The sequence below is a fragment of the Saccoglossus kowalevskii genome, chromosome 19, assembly GCF_978046115.1.
Source record: "Saccoglossus kowalevskii chromosome 19, keSacKowa6.1, whole genome shotgun sequence".
Lineage (NCBI taxonomy): Eukaryota > Metazoa > Hemichordata > Enteropneusta > Harrimaniidae > Saccoglossus > Saccoglossus kowalevskii.
This window is the reverse complement of record NC_140659.1, coordinates 20,322,310-20,349,650: the sequence shown is the minus strand read 5'-3', so window position 1 is coordinate 20,349,650 and position 27,341 is coordinate 20,322,310. Positions and strand designations below refer to the sequence as shown.

Here is a 27,341-nt window from a genome sequence, read left to right as displayed (position 1 = left end):
GCAGTGGTTAGGTCAGGCTGTGATCAAAAACAGGATGTTGCGGGAGGACTACACATATACGGTATGAACCAGTAATTACTTATAAATGTAATATAGTGCAGGCCAAGTTTTGAATGCATCGGTACATGTATATATAGACAATCTTAATCAAGGGTGTATTGACAGGAACAAGTTGATCTTTCCTACACTGCAGAGAACATTGATTTGCATCAATGTAGAGTATAAAATGGACGTAACATTTGCTGTGAACCACAGAATATTGACTGTGCACTGGATACCTATTTTTTTTAACGAGTGAATATTTAATAACCATACAGAGCTTTTACTCCAGCAATTGAGGCAAATGACAGTACATACGAAATAACTAGTAATTTTCCATGCAATTGTAAAACGAAGTTGTACAATTTGAAAATACAAGTTCAGTTTTGCTTTATTACACAAGTGAATATTCGGCTTATAAATACTGGTACAGTAAAAAGAAAATTATTTTACTAACAATGACTCACTCAGCTATGGTACATTCAATATTGATTAAAACCTTACAAAGTAACACTACAGTACAAACCAGACATGTGGAATTCAAAAAATTACACAAAATTGATGAAGATAACATATGTTGTTTGGAAGAAAGACTACAAAAACACTAAGGAATACAAATTAAATAATTCCTTTATATAATTTGCCCTACCATAGTAAAAGTGCATGCCTTAATATGAAACTGTACTGTCAGCATAGGTTACAAAAAAAGATGACATTTCCAATGACTGGAAGTACAGTTGATATTACTGATTGACTTAAGTTTCATTGCAGGCTTGCACTGGGCTTTTTAGTTTATATTTGGCTTCCCTTAGTTCTAGATAACAAAGGCTCCAGAAAGAAGAGGACAACAATTTATGGATAACAGCATTTCTGATTACCAGATGCTGTATTTGCATCAATGTAGAGTATAAAATGGACGTAACATTTGCTGTGAACCACAGAATATCGACTGTGCACTGGATACCTATTTTTTTAACGAGTGAATATTTAATAACCATACAGAGCTTTTACTCCAGCAATTGAGGCAAATGACAGTACATACGAAATAACTAGTAATTTTCCATGCAATTTTAAAACGAAGTTGTACAATTTGAAAATACAAGTTCAGTTTTGCTTTATTGCACAAGTGAATATTCGGCTTATAAATACTCACTCAGCTCCTGTATATTTGCTGCAACCAATTGTAGTAACTGTTGAATATCAAGTGAATCCAGTCGAAATTTGTGGTCACCTTGGTGTCTGAAACTTCAAACCTGACTAACAGGATTCAAATATAAGGAAGGCCATTGCCTTGGTACACCATCTGAATGATTCACTTCTAAGTAGTCATGAATTTCCAGACAGTTTAATTAGTCACTCCAAAGCATTTTCAAAGGATCTGACCTTGAACTAAGTGTCCTCAGAATATGAAGTATAAGCCCCAGACTAAAAGTCTTGACTACCATTACAGCCAGAAATGTCAATGCGCCACGTCACTCAACACCTGTCTAAGCTTTGCCATCTCTGTATCATTTCACAGCATTTGATAACATGTTATAACACCACTGATATAATCATTTAGTTCTACCTTCTTCAGACATTGGTTGCGTTCATGTTAGAGATCTTAGCATGTGGAGAGTATAGAAACAGTCTGAATATGTGGGGTCAAAGTTAGAATGTGCCAGGAAAAAAATTATCCCATTCCTGATAGAGAGCCAGGATTCAGCTCTGCCAAAATTACACACAATTTGCTATTTCGCGAATTCCTCACTGAACATGTTTGCAGCCACACTATCTCTTAACAAACAAAGAATTAACAAACTTCGACACAGGCAGAGATCTCGTAGCATAATTATTGATTTCATATTCATCACAACTTCACTCTGACATTCAAATTTGAAAACTGAGACACATTCAATCATTTACTACTTTTAAAACGCCTGACGGTAACAATTTTTTTAAAAGTCAAATGTAATCCAACACTGTCTTACAAGTAGGGAGCATAAAAAGATCCTAGGGAGCGTCAGGATCCTATCTGCCCTGAACATACAAACCATAGGAGTTAAGGAAATCAATGAATGCAAGTACCAAATGAGAATATGCTAGAAGAGTATGCGCTGTCAAAGTTCCTGGATGCTCATTTCAAAGCATGTACCAGTGTTGATAGGAAACAATATTGATTTTATACCCAGTTGTTTATAACATGTATGATGCAGTTGTTCAAAAGATTTCTTGGAATGTATGCAAGTATACCAAATATTACACAATCTATCTTCAAAACAGACTGCTTTAATATTGGAAGGCAGGTTAGTGAAAAGCATCTGTTCAGTGTGCAGGGATAACTTTATGGAATTCAAATTACTGCTTCATTACGAGATCTCAATTTGGGATCCTTTTTCCCTCTTTCTTTAAGACTATAAAAACACATCTGTTCAAGCTGCTGGTCTGAGCAAAACAAGATGATAATTATCGTTTTCATAATAAATCAATAAAATCGCATTAATAAGGCACATCATTACTACATGTAGTTAACTATTCTGCTTCACTATGAACTGTTCAATCAGTGTATATAATTTGGAAACCATCACACTGGATTTATTCTGACAAGTCAATGTCCCAACTGGCAACACTTTAATGAAATTGCCGATAAAACACATTTTCTTCACCATCCATTTTAATAATCAAAGAACATCAAACATAAATTTGTAAGGACAAACATAGAAGACTATTTTCTGTTGTTTCCTGCAACATTTGCTCTTATAAAAGAATAATTTATGATCTATCGTTAAATCAACCAGTGAAGCAAGAAAATATATGATTCTACTTTGTAGACACAGCTTTACATTATTTGCAAATCAATCACTGTACGCTCCCTCCCAGCTCATTACTCAATTTTTGAAAGTTTGTAGATTGGAAAATCCATATTCAATATCAAAACCTTGGAGACTTTAAAACTGATGAAGTACAGGGAATAGTAAATGCAAGAGTAACTTTGCCCAAGGCAGTCAAGAAAGATTGGTTGATGATGACAGAGATTCAGAGATGTATTGAGAAGATTATAAGGCTTGTAATTTAGAAGAATCTCACAAAATGTGGTCTACACTAACATAACGGCAATGATGCATGAGAAGTGGTGGCTTAATGCTTTCTTGGGTTCAAAAAAATGTATATTGCTTCAAATGGCGCAGAACTACAAACAAATGTCATGTGGAAGCACATTTTTCTAGGTACTGATATACATTAACTAAGGGAAGCACAATCAATAACTGAATACAGACCTACATTTGTATTAAAAATACACATTTCATGTTTTAGTTTGATATTATTTTGCTGTGTAAATGAATATAGAAGATTTATTCTATGTCAGTATATAGCTACATTTATAGACATAATTTTGCTTACACCAACCTAACCTAATCTACCTTACATGTGTACTGTGAACCACTTATTTTTTGTGATTATTAGAATGAATTTATAGTATTAGTGATGAAAATCACTCGGAAAAATTATCACTGCTATAATCACCGATTCACAGCTCTCGTGTCTTGTCAGCAGTGTATGAGTTTTACATTAAAGACAAAAGTGTGTCTATTATCAAACTAAGTCGTAAAGACACAGAATCTGGTTCATGCATAGAGCAAACACAGTATTTTGTGGGAATGCAATGATGGGACGGAAATCCATCTAACTTTCATCTTCATTAGCATAATCTTTAAATGTAGCTTCATTTTAAAAAGAAGCAGCCTCTTGCTGGTTTATTTCAATTTGAGAATTGCAAATATCACGAAATGAACAAATATAAGAGAGGTCTAACACAAGATACATATGCATGGGGTATCAAAGCAATCGGACATGCGGTTTTTAAGTAGAAGTCGAAAAAGTAAAAAGTTGAAGTGGATGACGAAGTGGAATCAACTGAATAGCAATGAAGTTTCAATATTATACATGAATAATAAGCAGCTGTTTTACTTGACATGACATGTTCTAAGGGTCTTGAATTACAAGCATAAAGATTATGCATCTTTCTACAACTCTGCACTACAGTAAAATTGATATATTTTTATTACTATGCATCCTTGGTTGATACAGTCCCCTAACCAATGTCCTCATAATCTCCAGAAAATAATTCATTAAAATTAATGAATGGCAATCTAAAACACGTCACTAAATAATTAAAGACCTTTCCAGCGTGAATGCCAATACATATCGATTCCACCAGGACTTCATAATATCTTTCCATAGTTATTATTACACTTCTATAACCATTATTTTTCTCAATTTCATTAGTTTCATATAATTCATTTCCTAGTGTGCCCTTGTGGAATTTATTATTTAAAAGTGACAGCACATTTCAAACGGTTACTCATAGTCAATATATGACACTTCCATCAAAAAGTAATCAGTAATCACCTGGATATGGCGGTTGTAAAATTGACAATTATTTGATGTTGGGTTTTAGACGTATAAAATATAGTATTATAATCAGCGGTGCCAGACATGTGCTGTACATAAAATTCATACAATAGAAAGATGCATTATACTAGTTTTGCTCTTTAAGAAATGTTTACACCAAATGAAAATGCCATGTTCTATGTTGACTGTATGGGGTTGGTGCACTTACAGAATAATATGAGGGTTACATAGAGATGTACTGAATTTGCTTAAAACGGTGTTCTCTCCAGAAATTGGAAATACTGTGATGGTACAAATTTAATCGCTGATTTGCATAACATTTGCATATGACTCGCATAATTATTCCAAACAGTTATTGTAATGATAACATAGTCATTGAAAATACAGTTATTCACTTTTACGAAACTATTATTGATAAAGTTACAACTATATATGAGTGGTTGGGACAGTCAGGATAATGACTGTCTTGAACCAGTGTGGCGGTAAAAACAAAGCACTGTGACGGTACAGCACAGTGTTGTACCCCAGGGAGAACACATTTACCATATGGCTCTATAGTATCAGAAGTACATTTTCAAGAGAAAGAAGCTTAAACAAAACAGTTGCATTTATTATAAAAATACTAGATTCATTATACTGACTTACTTTACCATATACATTATGTTATTTATAATGGTTACTAATACAATATATGGGTCATTGCTTAATATATTAGGCCCAGTTGAAATGACTGGCAGCATATGATGGCAGGAAAATCAGTGATCCATGTCCCAACTCAGGGTCTATATTTGTTTGTTACAAGGGAATTATTAGTGATCAAATCCTGATTGAAGAAAACAAGATTTCACAGTCTTTACCATAATTCATGCATTTAATCGACAAGTCATGTTTTTAAAAAAACAATCTTTCAAGTTTTCATAGTAAAATTATCACAGTTAAACTATAGGTATGGTGTGTATGTACTATGCTGTGCAGTGCAATGACCACACGCGCAAAAAATATATGTATGTATGAACAAAAATGTTTAATTTTGAATATATTTTTACATCTAAAATGGCCGTCTTGACCCAGATGGCAAGATGAATAGAAATCCAAGTATATTCCTCATGAAATGTGCAAAATGAGTTTGAACATAATCAGTCCATGCACGCTGAGACCTTGGTTGAATTGATAATCTACAAGTCCCTGTTCAGACTAATAATGAGCTTCAACAATTTTTTTATATTCATCATCACTCCTCTAGATCAATAATACTGGACATTATAATTTAACTCAACATAGTGAATGGAAGATAATAATACCAAAGATATCTGTTATTCATTGCCACCCTTCCCAAACGCATATAAATATCCACAATATAGTGCATACAGTATTTGCCTTTATGTAAATTACAGGTAAGTTTCTATGGTTAAAAAAAAGCAATTTTTTTAAAAACCAAGTATACAACAAACGAAATTTTTTGGTTTATATTAAATGCGCTCCTGATATACTAGTAGCAAATATTGCATATTCCACAATACAGAGTAAATATGGCTTAGGCTAATAACGTTATTATTATGTTTACAGAAATCTCTTAAATAAATGGGTATAATGTTTATTAAAAATGCTGGTACTGCTGTATTCTATTAGAAAGACATGGTAATAATACACAATGATTAAGTTGGTAAACTGTTAAGCTGAATTGTTGCTTTTACAAATTTTCATGATTTTCGAACCTTAACTTCGACTGAATTTCATAAATGTCCTGAAACTCCAACCTAATTAAAAATTGTCTTTCTTTATTTTAATTTTAATACAGTGTCATTTTGCTTTATTGTGAATGCCATACATGTCGATCTTCTATAAGAAGTCTCATTCAAAACTCGCAATTTTCAACATCCAATCAGAATGCTTATGTCAAATATAAATACATCAGATTGCAGCAAGAGCATCTTGTGAAGCCCCAGTGAAATGTTCCAACGATAAAATGTCCTAATTATCCGTGTATTCCCAGAAAATTAAGGCAATTACCATATTGGCTCATTAGTAATACAAGCACTTACATAAATGATAGAGGCATGTCTGCTATGGACAAAATGAGTCATATTTTTAATAATTCAGGATAAAATAAATGCAATTTTTAGTTTATCCGCATTTTTATCGATGAGCTTCAAATAGAGTAAATGCAGTACTGATATTTCTTTTAAAAAAATCCTGTACTTCTCAGTATCCTCTAGAATGGATACATGTATATCATTTATACATATCTATTTCTTTTACACTCCAGAAACACAATATGACTAGCCTAAATAAGATGTATTATAAGCCTACAAATAAAAAAAAAATTTTCAACGTTAATGGGAAATTTAATGATTCTCTCGTTCTACCTATTTTTAAAGTCCTGGCCTTTTGAATAATTCAAGACAATAAAACGGTAATCACAACGCAAATTTGACAAATAATCCATATCAGGGGACTAATAAACGGAGAAAACATCTGAATTTTGGCTTTAGTAATTTCAAAGACATTTTTGTTATTGAGGAAATAACAGTTTAAGGTTAAATTTTCTTACCGACTCAAATCATATTTCATCTTGAAAATGTTTAAGACTGTTGCCATAGAGACAAACCTTTGCGTTTCTATTTGAGGAGAGCAATTATTTTATTACTGATGGCCAACGAATGTTGTCATAGCTAGAGAAAGCAAACTAATGCAAACAATTGTATAGAGCTTAAACAGTGGATAATGTCATTTGCTACACCTTTAGGATCTAAAATTCAATGGGGGAAACAAAAGATAAATCTAGAGTATATGAACTAAAAACAATTTTGGGGAATAGTGGTATTTACCCTGCAACATACTTGTATCAAATCTCCATTATTATATTATTTACTGTCCACCATTTATTTTTACTGACATTTAATTTCACTATTTAGATGTTTTGAACTATTTCACTAGTTCAGAGTTCTCAAACTTGGCAGGAAAACAATGAGTTATATTGTTTTATTATATGTTCACAGGGCTTTAATATGGTCAGGAAAAATAACGAAATTAAAAATCGGCGAATAACAAAATGCGATTACAGTATACAGACTGACAAAGCTCAAACCAAACCATATGGATAGCAACATTGTAAAATGAAAGTACATTTTACCTCAAAACGCGGCAGGCAGTGAAATGGAAATATGACGAGTCAATTATGACCTGACAATAAAAACGCAAATCATTATTGGCCTTTATGCTAGCCTTGGAGACCACTAAACATACTTTAAATGGATAGAAATGGTGCAAGTGTTTTTCTAAATGCATCCACATTTCGAGATATTACTCATTTTTAAAGTCGCTAGTGCACTCTGATTACTGATGTAGCCAGTGTATTTCATTCATAATTTCCCTTAGGAATTAATGGCATTACTATGTAAATTCAGATTACATTTTTTTTTTCATTAGGCATTATTTTTTACATAGCTGCACAAAGAAGGGAAAAAGTAGTAATAAATTTTGTTTTGTACTCTGTGTGAAACATATCCATTACCAAATTTATAAAATACTATCAAATATTATTACAATGTGCCATTCAAATACCCTGATATTATTATTATTTTAATTGCTATTCCTGGCAATCTTAATAGAATTTATACTAGTCACGTCATTATCTTCTTATGAATATGCATTGGGTCATCTTAGTCAAATGAACCAGAAACAAAACTAGGATAACGACAGGCTTTTTATAAATGTGAGAATTTTGGGGGTTCTCAAATCACCAAAAAGCCGCATCAGAGTTGCCGTTATTGTCTGTACACAATGTCTGCATTTGCGATGATTTTCAAGATTATGTCACATGGTTACGCCATTTCTACTTTTACAAAGATCTTGTAATTGTGACAAACTAATATTGACATGGATATATGAAATAATTCTGAGCTTTACTACAGCTATGTATATAGGTCAGGTCATCGTCATATTACCACATACCAGTAGTCCACTTGAGAAACCCCCACGAAATCATGATCCAGCACTCCTATCTAGGGCCAGTTCAAGGACACTAAAGTCACATTGGTCAACAACTGAACAACTAGGGTGAATACTACCATAATCACATCTGTTTTTTGTGTCCTTTTTTTATAATAGGCTGGTGTAACTTGCGTGAGAGTAAAACAGATGAGGACAAGTTACGGCAGACTACTTAAAAGGGATATAATATGTGCACACAGGAGGGAAAAGTAGCCGCCAATTATCAGTATGCTCCCCAGTTGGTATACTTAATCATACAAATACCAAAAGCACTTGACAAAGAAGGAATATGTTTATCAATGTCTGGGAAAACTATATAGAACTATATATCAGCTAATAATATTTTCATGTATTAAATATTGAAACTGAACACGTTTCATATGGGCAAATGCTAATCGTAAGGGCACTAGGGGTGGAATGTTACAAGTAGGCTGCCACACCATCACGCTAGCACATCCTATGCAATGTCATGACATGTTCCAACATGAATTACTTCTTACAGTAAATCATACTTTACATTGTGAAATAGGAACGGTGGAATTATGTGACCCATCTATGACATTACTGGCTTATACTAGAGTCTGAGGCATGCACCTCGTTGATAACTGGCTGACCACCAGCAGTTAATGTAGAAATGAATTTTTGCCAGTTTTCACAAGACAGGTTTTGAAAATTCAAATAGGGTTTTTGAAGGGTAGGAACAAAATTGTATTTTTATCAAGAAAACCATAGATCTATTTGTTCACACAGGGAATCTGTAATAGCAATGTTCAGTCAACTGTGAGTCTTAGATTACCTTCACCAAGTTCACTTTTCGAATCAGCAAATTCATTCTGACATACCCCAGTTTAATGACAATTTAATTAATCAAAGATCCCTCATCTACAAAGGCATGAAATTGACCAATTACAATGACAACTCAAGAATGAATAAAACAGTGATTTCTTTGGAAATAACCAAGGATACAGATTATAAATAATTAATGACGATCCTTCGTTTCTCAGAAGATTGAAGATATCAAATAGTATTATCAATACAATATGAATGCATAATACAATTTTACTTATTCAAAGCAAACTAATTATACATACCGAGGAATACAATTATACACAAACTATTGAAAAAACATTTTCCATCAGTACTACTATTAGTGTTTTGGCATCATTATATTATGCATTGCCAGATTTTTTTTTTTTTAAAGCCGAGGACAGGCTCGTCTCATAGCTGGAAGCAATCTATCTTTGGGATTCCCAGGATATCAAAGGATGTAGCATCGTTAAGACACTGAATAAACTCAAATCAGTTGGTTAGATGTGAACAACAAGGGAGAAAAGTGCACATGAAGATAACACTTTTCAATTTGTTTTATCTAAGTGTAGAAATAGAAAAGTAATAACATGGTATAGTAATGACGGTATGATTGATGAACACGGAACCATAGTTAACATAACTCTAACTTGCATCATTAAACCTAAATGACGTGCCATGTATGGCTATTCAGCAACATTCACATTACATACATAGTTAACAGCCTTACAGCTTAATCACAGACTGTTACTTGAGAGAGCTAGGTCATATAAGCTCAAACCTGGAACAGCGGGTACACTCTAGTCCAATCAATCGATACTGTTTATTATTTTAACCGAATTGGTTGGTTTTATTTCCGTTTTTGCAAATTGTTTGAGATCAATTAAATTGAGGCTTCTCGTTAAGACTAAAAACATACATATATAAAATTCCATGGCTTTTCTATTTGATGTAAATTTTGTTATGTGAAATATCCCAAAATTTACAGGGGCAGTTACGACACAAATGTGTATTGCTACAAAATTTTCCAATTAACCAGACATGAAATTAAAACAGTAAACAGTATTTTGGGAGCATCAAAGACCGCCATAATGGATTTGAGGAACTCAGAAAGATGCAACTTTCTCATCAATCACAAACAATTGCCACATTAGATTGACCATGTTTCAAATTCAAATAGATATCTTAGATATATGGAAAATAGTTTCACTAATTGGACAACTGAAAATAATACTGGGGCTCAATTCAAGGAGCTATTTACAATTCCCCAACTCAAAAGTCCTAAATGTAGTGCCCTTCCAAATATTTCTCACACCAATTAGGCATCTTTAGTCTTCAAATTGGGTACCTTCAGAAAACCAATTTGATTTGTTATCCATAGCTGAAGACATTACCTATGCGCATATAAAACACAGGTAGTAGCAGTATCAGAAGATCTTTTCTGTATATTCCCGAGCCTAATAACAAACGCTAGCTTTGGATAGAAAAGCAAAATGGAGAGAACACTGATAATATCGCAGGAAAAAACAATAATGAATACTGATCTCATCAAGCTGTTGACGCCACAGAGACTACTGCAAGTAAGTGTTCCATTATTCTAAGTAAGGAAGGAAATGCATATTTATAGGAAAAAACAAACAACTATCAAATTTAGGTACTGGTCAGTTAATAAAGTTTATAATATATTACAATTTCAACAGATATTTTTTCAAAGATTTTGAAGTGATTAGTTTATAGAATGAAAAATACAGAAAATAATTGTTCATGCTTTGTTTCTTTTTAAATTAAAAAAAATTGTTAAATCAATTAACCAAGAGGAACTTGCAATTCTTGGCCGTGCAATTTATAGGATGTGACCTTCAGGTCACAGAATGCCCTTTGAATACCATAATCATTTTTTTAAATTAATCATCTACCACTTACACAGCGATGCTACGTCATGTAATGGGAGGAAAAACTGAAACGCCAACATATTTAGAGGAACAAGATGACTAATAAAAATGCCGTTTGCTTCCGGACAAGATACTAAATTGGACAAAGCTTTTTCAGAAAATAGATAAGTGGAATCCAAGTCAGATTAAAGTATTTTACAATTTCTAGTTATGTGTAAAATGGCTTGAATATCATTAGTGTTTGTGATCTGACATGAATGTGATGAAGCTTTACGATTTAGCTGAGGCCATCTTAGTACTGTGGTAGCCTGTAGTCTTGAAACTTTGAAAACTGCTTTGGAATATTGGTGAATAAATGGGCTACACAGGTATACTGTTTTTGATCAGTGGTATTTAATTGAATATTAGAATAGGCCTTAGAAACAAATTGCTACAGAGATCTTGTTAAGAGTGAGAGAGTCGCACAACTTTTTTTTCCCCTCACTCGTACAGTGTGTCACAATCTAAGATTTGTTAATCATGCTGGCGAGTATTCCACAAATCTACATCAGTGTATTCTAGTCACATACACTGTTTACTGACACCCTGCTCTATGTCGTAAATAAAATACAAGATTCACATCTCTTAGCTGAGAATGCAGACAAAGTAAATGTCAGTGTTCGGTTGAATTATGGTACTTTCGTATTTTTAGACAACTTCAGAAATTTATCACTTACATCATCATCACAGTAAATTAATTCATTCACACTGCGGCACTCAATGCTTTAATGATAATCTAATTTATAGTACCCAAGGTGGTTGTGAATTTTACAACCATTGTGGTAGAAACTGGTTGTATTATTTTTATAATAATATTTTTGTGCCCGATGACAACTCCGAACATTGAATGTCACGGTTTTCTCGCATGCTTTTTTTTTTTTCTTTCCAAATTGTACTGTACTGGCTGTGTTAACATCCAGTAAAGTTTTGGTGCTAATTACCGTATTACCTCGGGCACGCGCCCAGGGGCCTGAACATACAAAATCGGGGGAAAAATGGGGGTGGGCGCTTTTGTGATCGTATGATAAGGTCAAATAAAGGAATGCTTTCGTACACTTTGTACACGTACTTATTTCTTGATTTATGCAAGGTTTCAATAAACGGGGTCGAATTTCAAGAATAAAAATTGTTTTATGTCAGCGAATGAAGTTGTATTACTCACTGAAATTGGTTACAAAGTATGGCAAGTATTGTAATCAATGCACGGTTACTTTTTTAGTAACCGTGATCAGTGCATGCAAGTCGAAACGGCCGGGAAAAACTACCGCTTGTAATCCAAGATGGCGATGACCTCATTAGCATAATTTTGTTCACGCACGTATTGATACATCGCATCGTAATTACTGAAGAATAGCAGACAGGGTTATGAAACAAATAAACCTTTTATTACTGATGTGAAATGTTTACAAACTATTGTGAATACATAAACATATCCAAATGGCGATACATAAAAAACAGAATGAAAATAAACTCTGGTCGACCTCATTAACATGATTTATTCACGCACCCACACACGTGACAAAATTACAAAAATAACGATGATGCAACAAGTTCCCATCGTCGGCATGCCTCATTATGGTTATCGTGATGGACTTGAGGTCGGCAAAATGTTTTTTTCTTCAACGACAGAAAAATAATCCACATGACCGTAATGCCATAGCTGTGATGAAGGATGGAAAGAAAGTAGCTAGTTTACGACGTGATGTCTCAAAAGTGCTAGCTCCCGTTATGGATTCACAGTCAGCGAAATACTACATTTTGAAACCAAGGCTAAGTGCTTCAAACCACTCACCAAGGTATGGATCGTTGCAATATTGCAATATTGGATTCATCGTGAATGAAGAGAAAGCAGAACGTGTGCGCCACGTGCTGCGTGGTTCATCTTACGTCGTTAAGTTCCAATGAGTTTTTACGTAAAAACACAAACAAAGCGGCCCTTTTCAGGGCCACCACACACTCCAAAAAGAGAACTACCGTAACAAACACACTATTTAAATAAATCAAACGCGTTCGTTTTTGACAAATAAAACTTTATTGTTGACCCCGTTCTTGGCTAAAAATCACCCTGGGTGTTTAACCGAGGATGTCCCCAACATGTAACTTTTGTGAAAACAGGGGGTGGGCGCTTGCCCAGGGAGGGGCACGTGCCCGGGGTAATACGGTAAGCACATTTTACAAATGTTATAAAAATTTACTGTATTTGCTCTACTAGAAGCACATGTATGCGATACTAATAGAGCAAATATGGTATATGGTTTTATTTCGTAACTATCACATTCATTGAACGAAACAGAAGAGATGAGTGTGGCAATAGCAAAATTTGAGAGAAGGGTGATGGAGAAAACAAACACCAAAAGATGAGAGATATATGATCCTACATGTACAGTATAAGCATTGTATTTGGGTTTCAATTTTCATCAGCTAAATTGATATAAAGTCTTCGCAGTCCCGGATGTTTTGATCTACGTTACAAACGCAGCCAAGTGTTGCAACTATGTGAACTTTTCTGACCTCATTCCCTATGGTTCATGGGAAGGTGTCCTCCATAATCTGGAGCTGGTTTAACGATCACCATATAAAACTCCTGCATTCTTAATAATTATTTACAGAACTAAACAATTTATTTTAACAGGAAATGTATAAATTACTTGTTTGTATCATATTCATGGTAAATTATTACTTCTATAGATCTATTACAATCACATCTCTAAAATTTATTTATTGTATATCCTTCAAATACGACTTGTTCTGGCCACCTGTTATTTGTCTGTTATTACGATCTTGTTATTACTGAGATCAACTTTCATACTATCTTTGGATTAAAGTTAAAATTAATGAATGACTTGACAGGCCGCAACACGCATATAAAGTTTGGTGCTGTAAAAAATTTATTATTGCATATACTGTAGACACTAAACTGCAAAGGAATTCAAATGGGCAACAATAAAGTCAGATATTTATAAACATTATTCCTTTCAGAGATGTCATACACCGACAACTGCCAGCCAGTAAAATTTAAGAAAGACTCTCGAATGAAAAATATTCCCAGTATTAGCGGTAAACATCAAAGGATTAATTGCTTTGCTCGACTTGAAATGTCTTTGACATCATACTAGAACAGTACGATTTATGATGTAAATTAAACCACAATTTACAAGTCAAAGTTCTGCAATCAAGAGGACGAGCTTCATTCAATCAATAAATGTTAGATCAATACACTTAAGAATTCTGAAAACCAATGCTGAATTTTTTTAGGTAATTACACCTCAAATCAAGAATACCTATTGAATATTTCTAGATGAATGGGAATAAAACATTCAATGAAATCATCTTCAATTCAAACCCAGTCAATTAGTTAATGGAAATAAATCCCTTCACATGCCCACAATCTGAATCATGTACAAGCTTGATTAGTGGTACATATATTCCGGCCAATCTTGTCAGGCAAAAAAAAAAAATCAATCCAACGTTATCTATGAAATCAAAAAAGACAGCCATGATTGATTACACGTAAACAATGCCAACATAAATCGGTGGCTAATTTGCCAAGTATAAAATATATCAGGTGACCTTTATACAATACACATTAACCCCCAAGACAAAGATCAATACAAGGAAGGCTTTAAAATGTTTTGAAGTTAAAAACAAGCTCTGGACTGACTGAGCCCTCAGCAATCGTCATGTCACTACTTGTCAGGTAGTTTAATATATTGGACAATGATAGGGGTGCAGAGCAGATAAGGTTGGCCACGTTCCAAAGACAGAGACTACTCACTGTCTAAAGCACATTGGTGGTGTAGTCAAGCAGAAGTAAATATGATTGCTTTAAAACTACTCATTACAGAAAGATAGAGAGAATTAATAATGGGAGTGCTAACCACTGCCATGGTATGTCTACTGACTATGAAAATATTGTTTTGAAATAATAGACTATTTGAAGGGTTCAGGGTTGTAGTTGTTGTCAAGTGCACCATTTCCCCAGCTTGTGGTGTTATAATTATTGAAATAGTCAATTTAGGATGATTTGAAGAACCATAAAATGCTGACAAATCTTAGCAATCGTGAATCATTATGAATGACCGATAAACGAACCTATAAGGTTGATGTGACGTTATGTTCACCACAAATCAAAATGTTTATTCGGTGAATTACATGATTGCCAAATCACTCGACTAATTTATAGAGTAACCCAGCAGTGCTCCATCCAGCTAAACTTAAAAATACAAGACATAGTTCAAGTAAGAACACAAGGGCAAAGCTCAACTCATTTCACATTTATTTTTCATACTTTTGTTAATATTTTACTTGGGCTAGACATTGTTAGGGGTGTTGCTGACAGACATAGCAAAGTGTGTGTATTTGCACATGACGAAACAATGACAATATTTCACTCAAGTAAAACAGTAAAACATAAAATATTTGCTGTTAGGATTTCCTGATATGAATATTTGGTTCCAGAGAACATTTCCCAAGAGTCGCTGTGATTCAAAATTTCAATGAAATGTTCACTGCCACAGAATTTCAAGATTTTCTCACAATCTTGTGAAGTTCACAATGATTTGTCTCTCGTAATATTTAAATGTCAATTTAAATTTATTTGGATAACTATTAAAAATAAATTCTTTCAATCTAAAAAAAACTATTACATTAACAAAACCCTAGCTTTGATTGGAACTGGTTTTTATTCACAAGGTCAGCATAGGGCAATTGAATGCAGAACACAAAAACACGAAAAGCCATTTCATTACTGAGACATGAGCAGAAATAAATGTGACAGTGCACATCCAAACATAGAAATCTGATCTAGTTTTTCTTTTCTGGAAATCAACTGCAGCGGAATGGGGTGGGGGGGGGGGGGGTGATGACAATAAAATAAATTAATATTACAGCAGTCTAATCCAATCATACAAATGTATCATACCAAACAATTAGTGTTCGGTTACAGCTACACAGATAGTAATTTGAAAGATGTCAATCATCAGAAATAAACAAATAATGAAAGTCAGGAAAGACCACTTAGAGAGATGGGATGATATCGTTTTCCCATTAGTAAGAATTAAACACAAGCTGGCAATCAATTAATTAGAATTTTAGAATAGTGTGTGGCATCTCTACGAGCAGTTTCTTTGTAAATGGTATCACTGCAGCAGTAAGAAGGGTAAGAGTGTTGTGGAAATCTTGATATATTTTTTAGACAGCTCGGGATTAGGAAGTGAGGAGGCAACCTGATTTTCACAATGGAAGGAATTACACTGTAAAATCTAGATTGATCAATATAAGCAAACAAATGGTGGGTTGAAAGAGGAGCAAGCATTATATACAATGATGAGAGATCACAGCATGAATGATCAAGCTCGAAAACTAGGGGATGAAACTGAGAAATGCAATTTGACAATGCACAATTCTGACAAAGTGAATCAAAGTGGTGAGAGAGTGCACATAAAGAAAGATCTCACTTGATTCTGTGATTGTCCCTCGAGATGCTAAACAGGCCATTTAAACTCATTGTAAATAGACATTGCTGTCAACCCTGTGCAACAAATTCATACAAGCAAGTATAGCAAAGAAAAACAAAATCACCATTCAGGCTGAGATATTAGTCAAAGAAAATATTTGCTATACACATTTTAGCATCAAATAATATTAACTTAATATCAGTAGGTAGAGCTATAAATGTAAGTTGCTATAAATGCTATATGCTCATGTGTGCAGGGTTAGTAATGTAATGATTGCACCAGAAAATGTAATGAAAGGAAACCTTGTTGTACTCCCATGATGCATCTCACTTATGTAAACAATTGAAGGATTAGCTGCATAGTGCTATGCTCAGAAAGATAGAAACACTGTACACTGCTCAATTTTCACTGACAGAAACTTTTGCAATTTAGCATTCCTGAAGTCACTTCCAGAAAAATTTTACTAACTCGCAAAATTCGTTAAAATTTGTCTACTGAAATTAAGGTGGTTTACGGCACTTAGCTAACAGAGCAAAATCTTCTGCATTACACAATATAATAAAGTAATGCTCATAAAAAAAGAAAGGTATCCTGGGAGTACCACAATGCAACACAAGATGTAGAAAAGAGATTGTACATCTTCAGGGAGTAATGACATTTACATTTAAATAAAAATAATTGCAGGACTCATCACCACATATAAAATTACTGAAGCATCGACTTCCGTTTTTAATCTGTTCCTTTTTGTCGTGTTACATATGCTAGAACTCTGAAGAGGTCATCAACAGATTGCCCTTCAACAATCCAGAGTCAAAGAAGCCATTCTGAAGGGATGCATTTAGCAGAATTAAATTCCATGCAATAAAATCATGCTCAAAATTCCTCACAAGCCATGCAAATACTGCACATGTTATGAGCAGCATTGGTGCTATGGTTATCTTAAAGTTGCACACAAAATAAATCCTGTTTTTTTTTTCATTTGTGTCTTTGAACCATTATGTTTGATAGACTATATTTGTGAATTACCTAAAATATTTGAGGATTTGAACTTGTTCTTTAGTATTGAGGGCAGTAATTCGAAACAGATGAATCTTTATGAATCCACACGCAGTGGAACATAATTTAAAAGGTGTTGAAAATTAAACTGGGAAAGGGAAGCTGTCATCGCCAATATTTCGACATACTGAATATCATTGAAATTTTAATGTTTAGTTATTACTTGCACTTCACAGATTCAGACCATCAAATATTTCCATAAAGCTTTATGAATGATCTTAGAGTGCACTTATCACATTTAGAAGTTTTAAATCCAAGCGTAGATCGCTCGGAATTACATTTTAGTGTAATGTGTACCATGCCTAGAAGCAGTTGTTTCAGCACAAAATAAGGTAGATATAAATATAATATAGGATAGGAAGGGTTATGGCACTCCGCTTGTAATGTTGTCTATAAGCTATTAACTAGTGAGCAGTTATCTAATGAGCTGAGACTACTAGCACGTCAATGGAGTCATCTATTTTCATATGCAGTACCTAACGCGTTTTCGTCATGCACACAAAACGGATAATTTATGCTGTTTTGACACTCAGCATGCATACAAATAGCATTAAAATCTGCCTGAGTTGTGATCGTTATTTTACGATGAAAACATGTTGGGAATATATACATACATGCGTTTCACAGACTTAAGTAATAGCGTAGTCTACCGTCAAAAGCACATCCATCAAGTGCTGGGTGACTGACTCAAATTAACAATGCCAAGAGGACAACTGATGCAATATCCTCACTGTTTATGGTTATAAAATGCAAAAACTACAGACGATGGCTAATTCACCGTTATTTGTGTTATTATATACCTTCATCAAAGCGACAGTTGTATATAATTATTCAGTACTCCCGCAAGGTAAAATAATTTCCTGGATCATTTTAATGATACTACGTGAGCTGATTGAAAAACACTTTCATAGAAAACTAATTCTAAGTTCATATACTGGGGTTGCAGTAGAAATTCAAATTTGACCATTAATGTTATTATTTATAAACGCAGTGCTAAGATCAGATACAAATGCACACCGATTGCTGACCCAATACATGCAATGCCGCTCACAGAAAAATAGCCAGATTTGTCATCACAAATTCAGACATGTCCCAGCAACGAAAGACAACAAATACTGTTGGACTGACTACCCAACAGCTAATCATCAAGTCGATCATTATGTATACAACAACAAAGGCCCTCATTTCAGGTCACATGGATGACATTACACAATGTACGAACCATTTTGTAAAATAATACTGGCATCTTTTTGAATCATTGGAGTTCTTCACGTCAGTTTTGTATATGACCTCATGCAAATACTGTAGAATACTTTATTTTCGCTTGTAATTTATTTCGCTATAAGGATGATTCCGTGAAAATTAAATCCAGCGAATATACTTTTTCCCCTATATTTCACATTCAACTCGTCAAAAAATCAGTGAAAATAAATTCCATACAAAACACCCAAAATGCCTTTTCAGCAAAAATTAATTCCAGCTAAAATAAAGTATTTCACAGTATATATACTTTCATAACATCAACATCCTGGATAAGATATTAATTTTTATCTAATGTTTTTTTGAAACAAGAACATTTGTTTTGAAATGTCATGAAAAGTTCACATTTTAGTCATCTGAATTTTCTTTCCTTACGATGGATTTTTTGATACAAAGTGGAAAAAAATCAATTTAGCAAACATGTGAATGTTGCACTATATATTTTAATTAATCAATTTGGAGAAAGGTCTTGTTTCAGTCAATAAACAGGCTACTAAACATAGATAACATTGGTAAGATATGATGCATTTTGAATTCTAATAATCCTTCATTTTCATTAAAAATTTATTAACTACAAATAACATTTCCATTAATTTTATCTCCATCTGTTTTTTTTAAATTTTATATCAGGAAAGAAACAACTGTTAAAATGCAACATATTGCCACATTGTCACGTCCCTCAAAAAACCTACCAACAATCCCTCAAATGAACAATGAGATGTCCCACTTGAAATCAATGTGTATTCCATGCAGTGGATAGGTAGAGTATTGGTAAACATGGCAAATTAGATGGTAACAAAACCGACTCCTCGAAAAATTGTCTTTTTTTTTTCATTTCATGCATTCCTTAACGCCTAAAAAGCACAACCAGGCAAGCTGCGTTTTCGTCAACATTACAATGGAATCCCCTTCAGCGATTTCCCCTTTTGTATAATCATTGGAAAGGATTGTGATACAATAGGTCCCTTTTAGACAACATGGTTGCATGGATCACCAAGCTATCTTACCTTTCACTGAATTTCACATTACACCCTTTGTAGTCAACATTTTCACATCACCGTACATCAGTGTTACAAAAGAAAATTACAATTTTTGAGGTTAAGGCAAGTTTAGAGCATAATTACCTTTCTGTCAAGTTAGGCATTAAAATCTAGTTATCAAAAGGTTTGTTTTATTTCATACAAAAAGTTATTTTTATTAATTCGATTAAAATTCCACTCAATAATATTTTGCTGTTTGAGGTCAACAAATTTATATCGATAACATTTGCAATGAAAGAGTACATATTTCACTATCAAAATGGCGAGTGTTCAGTCACCCACACAGGAAGTAACTATACACCGAAGTCCTATGCACTGAATACTAAGTTCCTGTCTGATAAGAGACACTGGGCTATTTGGAGTTTAATGTACATGCAATTAAAGAGCATTCATTGCAGGTGTATTGCCCATCATTGTTATGTACATCACAAAGTGTGAGCTTTACTATCCAGACTCCTTCTACTATCCAGACTAAACAACTGAATAGTACTTAAAAAGCACAGGTACAGGTCGGAAAACCTCAAAACAGTCCTGTAACAATGAGCTTATGAGCCAGCAAATAATGCCATAGCCTTTGGTGCGACCTTTTGGCTTGATCACAGGGAGGGGCAAGTTTGGTGAAATATTGCAAACAACAGGTTTCTTTACCTGTTTCTGACCTCATTATAAGTCTTACCCGAGGACACAGGAATATTCAAATGAAATGGATTCAAACCATGCGTCATCACTGACATGAATCAACTAGAAAAAAGTAAACAGATTTTTCCAAACTTTAATATTATAAAAACACAAGTTTGTTTAAAAACACATTCTCAGGTGAATTAATTTTTGTTTATTTAGCGAACTAACGCTTAATACAATGAGATTGTCAATATTTTCGGCATAATTTAGAAGATTGAGCCCAAATCCAAAAATTTATATATAACGTAGTTATGCGTATATATTACAGTAGCTCTACCTTCATTCCATAGCAAAGTCACCACAGTAAAGTACTTTATGCCTTAGATACATAAGTGAAGAAAGTATTTCAGGTGTAGCAATATTGACTCAAACCATAGTTAATACGCTACTGAAAAACTCAAAATGCACAAACAGAGAATCGACAAGCACAGTGAAACCTTGTTTCATTTTACTATTATATGCCAACCATCAAATTAAACAAGAAGTAATATCCCTAAATTATTATTTAAACAGAATTTCAGAATATGCAGTTTTTTCATCAGATAGCAGGAAACATAAATAGAGCCCTGCTGAGGTACGGTAGAGCCTGCTGGGAAACCAATCAATGAACCCTTATCTAAGGCAGCCAGCACAGATAAACCAAGACAGGATAAAGTTGAGGAGGAAGTACATTCTTACTGACAAACCGATGTTGCCATCTGATACGAGAGAAATACGAGACATTCAGTACAGCGATCCTATGCCAGAGGGATAACTATTGAAGTGTTATTTTCATTTCAATATCCCTTGACTAGTTGTTGATACCCGGGGCTCGCAATTGGTATCAATGTGCTCTGTTCCCACTCTCAGTTCTCACAGCAATCTATACCGTATATCTAGAGGCTTCAGATTTATCAACTGCATTGTCTCTATTTCATGGCAGATTGAGGTGGCATTTTAACATCCAGTGAAAATAAAAAATATTGTGCAGGAGCATTCTGTAACATAATATAAATGCAATTTCTAGCAATGCCATTGCAAAACAATTTTCAACCTTTTTTTTGAAACACAAGTTGAAAGTTCAAAGCAAATAAAAATGATTTTGTCTGTTTCAATCAACATGATTTAGCACTGCAGGGAATGTTCAATGAACGAAACAGATGTGGAAATTGTATATGGTAAGGCACAAAGAGGGGTGAAATTCAATCAGATGGGGTATGTTGTCATGTGTGGAGGTATAAACAATAACTTGTGTTCTTGACTAAATCTCCACTCACGCCAACAGTGTTTAACAGCACTCGTTTTAAGCTTTACATAGAACAGGTCGCACAATGGACACCTTCTGTTATTGTAAAGAAAAGAGAGAAAGGCCACAACAAGTGCCTCCGATATGTGTGACATTGGAGAGCAGCACTGCAGTATTAAGAGCCAACATACAAGTATGTGTAGCAAACATAAAAACCGGGTCTTATGACAATGCATGAAAACAACAACCCAGGTGTCAATCGATAAGACTGACCTTACTGATTGTCTAAGGCGGTTTTATAGTCTATTTTATTTTACCTTAAATTGAGGCCATAAACTTCATATACATCCACTAATCACTTTACTACCCACTAAATCAAATTCTTGTACACCAACACATGACATATTTACGGCTGAACTCCAATCAGGTTTCATGTAACAACAGTTTAGCAAGTTAGTTAAAAAAAACAATAAATTTCCTTAAACTGTACATTTACATACCTTGTCATTGCAGATATATAAATTACCGGTACACATACATTTTAAGCATACCAAAATAATATGATAGAGTTAAAACTATTTTGAATCAAATTTACTTCAAACACTTTCCAGCGGCTCAAGTTCAAAGTTGCAAGTGCATGTCTGGTAAAAGAACAGTGGGTACAAAAAAGCCTCACAAAATGGCAAGAAAATAACAATGCAAATAAATTGTAGTTTGATTAACTATGAGAACTGAAACACTTGCAGTTTTGTATAGTCAATATTTCTATAGCTCGACACAAAAAAAGGAGAAAATAACACATTGTGGACTACATCAATACATGCATTCACAGGTCAAGCAAAGTACATAGCAGAATAAAGTTGGGTAATTTGTACAAATGCACGTAGATGGTAGAAGCATGTATACATAGCGACACGCATCTAAAGACATCATACATACAGTCAATACAAGAGGCTAATTATTTGCAAATTAAACTTTGATGTTATATGTGGAGTGGAAAGGCAGCATATCTGGTTCATGGTCAATAAAGCAGCAACCTGAATAGGTCAACTTTTATAATACATTCTAATGTTATCAACTATTGATTACTGTGTATACAGATACCATTAAACAAGGCAGTATCCTGTCGTGTTCAACACCACCATATTGGCTTGTATCAAGATTCACATGCCAAATGTTTTTAGGATTGCAATTCCAACTGCCAATTTGTTTTCAGAATTGCAAATCCAGTTCACAGCTAGAGAGGGTGATAAACCTCAACACTATTCATTATCACTTGAACAAAGTTCAGATGGTGCCTAACAGATGCTAATCACTTAATTTTAGAAAAAACCAAATCAAAATGCTCCATCAGAAAACTAAATTATAAAGCCATTGAAGCATTCATCTCAAAATATAATTATTTACCTTTTTTTATTGATAATTATTATGATCGCATCGATGTATGTACACTGTTTTTATTTAGTATTATTTACCGATATGTTTCCTAGGTTACCAAGTTAATTACACCAGAATAACTGAAGTATACTATTATGGGATATATCAGTAAACTAGCAATTTATAAAACATCTGTGACAATAAATAAAAGGAAGGTGGTGTCACATGTTTTAACTTGCAACTAAAAAGCATGTATAAAGATGACTGAATGAATTACTGTAGAATACTTTATTTTCGCTTGGAATTTATTTTCGCTATTTTCGCTGAAGGAATGATTCCGTGAAAATAAAATCCAGCGAATATACTTTTTTTTCTATATTTCACATTCAACTCATCAAAAATCAGTGAAAATAAATTCCATACAAAACGCCCAAAAAGCCTTTTCAGCGAAAATTAATTCCAGCAAAAATAAAGTATTCCACAGTATATAAAATACATTTACTTGAATTATAATTTGAATGATGAAAAGAATTGCTTTACGTCAGTAAGTTTAATTCAATTTCATGACAATATCACCTGGGATATTCTAAATCCCGAGTCAAACAATTTCTTTTATTTAAAAGCTCACACTGCACTAGCTAGGGCTGATACACTACATAGAAAATTGCAATGTGTCTGAATGACATGTTAGTGGATAAATAAATATCAAATTATACCATAGATCACACGGATACAAAGACTGATATAACAAATGTACAAAGACTGATATAACAAGAAAAATAACAAAATAATATCTTAAACAGCCCCTCCCCTTAAACTCCCCCTAAAATAAACATAGGAGAAAAAACACTTCAAAACTAACACTGTTCAAGCGCATTGTCATGGCAATGCACAGCATTTACATATTAATAATATGGCAGGCTAAAACAAGTTGGTTTGGAAGTATTTTGCTATAGAGTGATTGAAATTCACAAAGGTCACTGATAATAAGATAAATCTGCATTGTTATTTTCTAACCTGTCAGTGGGTCTTATCATATGTTATATCTTTTCTAACAATCTTGAATGGTAAACAAAGGACCTTAGCACTGTTCTAACATAGGTATGTAATATTTCATTCCAAATCCATTTATAACCTTGGGTTCAGCGAAACACTACTTAATTTAGGCGTGTTGATCACGCTAGTCCTAAAAGGTTATCCACACAGCTTATTGAAAGCTGTTTCGCAAAACAGTTTCACACATAAAACAGAAATTTCAGATCATATAATGGCAGTCAGTCAAAATAGATCACTAGTCAGCAGATTTATGTTATTTTCACTGAAAGCGTCAATCCAGTGAAGTGTAAGTATAACAAAAAATTCATTCTCATGGATTGATGGTGAATTGAAATTATAATATGTAAAATGGGGGTCAATTCATGTTTAGTTATTTACTCATCTTAGTAGACTTGCTTCAAAGTCGCAATAATGTTTTTTCGACAAAAAAGATGAAAATGGCTAACATCGTGGAGAGTGATTGCAAAAAAACAAAAGAATTGCATCTTTTGTAAAGTTGAGAAGCTATTGTAATTCACAAGCTGCAATTTGCATATCACATGGCCATTTGGTTTGGTTTGGCTGCACACACTGTGGTGCGCAGCCAAACCAAACCTACCAACGATCGATGAGTTTTATGTAGCTTGTTATTTCCATTGCCAACTCAATGACACAGTAACACTGACATCGTGAATTGAACAAGTTGAAATGGAAAACATATTTTTTTTTCTGTCAAACGTCACATAGTTTTCGATTGTTTTAAATTGGATATTCCAGAAATAGATCCTAGCTACGCAAAGTACCTCACTGGTAAGAAACTGGTCACTGGTCCATGCAGCTGTGGAAGCAATGCCGGGAATGCAAGTTATTGGTGTTTTTGTGATCATTTCATTATTTTTCATTTTTTTTTTTTTTTTAACTTTTATTTATTTATTTTTCTCAAAAAAACAATACGACTTGTAGTAATTTTCAACAAAATGTATGCTGAAGATGATGCAGAGATTGATTTACTATTAAACCACAACCAGGCAAGGATAAGTAATTGGGTGAATCATATACCAATCAGTAACTGGTATAGGATTAGAAAGGATGGGAGTAGATACTCTACAAAAGGATGGTAGACTACTCATGTTCTCACCATATCATGCACTACTCAGGACCACTCCAGAGTTGAGATTAAGTTACAGTCTGAGAAACGACCTCATCTCCTGGTGTAATTTATATCTGGGGTGACTGGAGATCAAGAAATAAACAACCACAGTTGGCGTTTATAAAAATACTAAATTTGCTAGCCCTGTTAGTGGTACTTGAAGCACCGGTACAATGTCAAAGGTACTGTCTGGTTTCAATTACCTACAGCTAGCCAATTATCCAAAAACAAATCAAAAGTAAATTACTTATATTTTCAATAGTGGCAGTCCACAGAGTTTCTGTAGGAAGGGAAACCACCACACCAAGCTTACCAAAATAATAATATTATTTTCAAAGCAGTCTCCCACAATGCATCACCAGAGAAAAAGTGTAGTGCTGAAGCTTACCACAACTCAAATATTTCATTTTAATATCTACCTTTGTAATGTTTATATATTTTTGGAGGCAGTGAATGGTATTTTTAATCAAGCAAACACAAGACTGATTTGAGCTGCTGAAACACTTACGGACTTATCAGATTTTGTTACTGCGTTATTGAATAGTGACTGCAAAGCTTTAGAAAATCTGTTGAGAAAGCAATCTGGATGAAGCTGGAAATAATTTCACTCCGGCTCCTTTCAATGTACTTCACATGAGATAACCTTGCCTGAAGGAGGCATGGAGGGGGTGGAGTCGGATACGTGGCATTATGTCTACAACTTGTAAGTAGCTGATGGTCTACACTAGGCATCCAGATATATTATTAATCATCCCATTGACAACTTGCAAAAGTAACATCTTTATACACCATTACAGGTGTTACTGACTGTTAAATTGTACCAAGTTTTATGGCGCTTGTGAGGGAAATCACATTTTAAACTGTACTATGCATCAGCAAACATTGATAGGGATCACTGAACTTATAAATAATATACACAGCACCTGGGTCTGGGCGTCTGCAGCATGAATTTTGATTTATATGCTACAGAATGTATTTAAGTTAGTTTGGTATTAGGTTGAGGAAAGAGACAGCTGAAAAACTGAGGCATTACTGGTAAGATCAGAGCACAGCATAAATCAACATCAATTAATAGGCACTGAATCATTTGAATGGTGTTAAAATCCATGTGTGGCCCAGCAATCTGTAAAAAAAAAAAAAACCTCCTGTCCCTCTCATTATCAACCACCCTTTCTTTTTTTCCTATTATTATACCATACTACTTATGACATTAAAATCTTGACATTTATATTATAAAGACTACTTTGGGAACAAAATTTACGAGTTGTATCAGCTGGAGTGGAATGTCATCTTATAAAACAGTGGTGTCGGGTCATTTAAGAAGTATTAACTGACAACTGAGGCAGATAAGAAGCCTGTATTATCAAGTATGTGTTGAGTTGTGGCTGAATGAAACTCATGAAATATTGATTATAATAAAAACAACCCAGCACAGAAAAAGAAACGATAAAATATTAAAAGGTATACATTCGATTAAAAATGCAAAAACGTTGCATACAACCAATACCATAAGGACACATTGCGATTACAAACTCCAGGGACATCTGAACGGCTGGTAATTCTTTTATTAAATGTGAATTGTAAACGAAAGGAATGTTTCCAGCTTGGTTATTTCATCATCACAGAGGGATATGAGGCATACGTTCTATATGTCACTATTACTGATGAGGTTAGAAAGAATGAACATACAAACTAAATAGTGCAGTGAATTTTATTCAAAAGGCTGCCATGAAGTCTAACGTAATTTAATAACAGTATCCATAGGGCAGAGACTATTTCTCACAGATTATTTCACTTTCAGAACCAGCTTTCCACAAGGTTTATAGGTTGCTAGATTATCATCAAGCTCTTATTAATATTATTTCAGTTTAGCTGCCGTATGTACATGCAGTCACATAA

General features: G+C 33.9%; 1 protein-coding gene across 3 annotated transcripts in view; it reads right to left on the bottom strand.

The window, feature by feature from the left end:
- Positions 1–27,341, bottom strand: part of LOC100373897 (RNA-binding protein Musashi homolog 1-like) — an 83,395-nt gene that overhangs the window by 48,829 nt on the left and 7,225 nt on the right. The window lies entirely within an intron of this gene.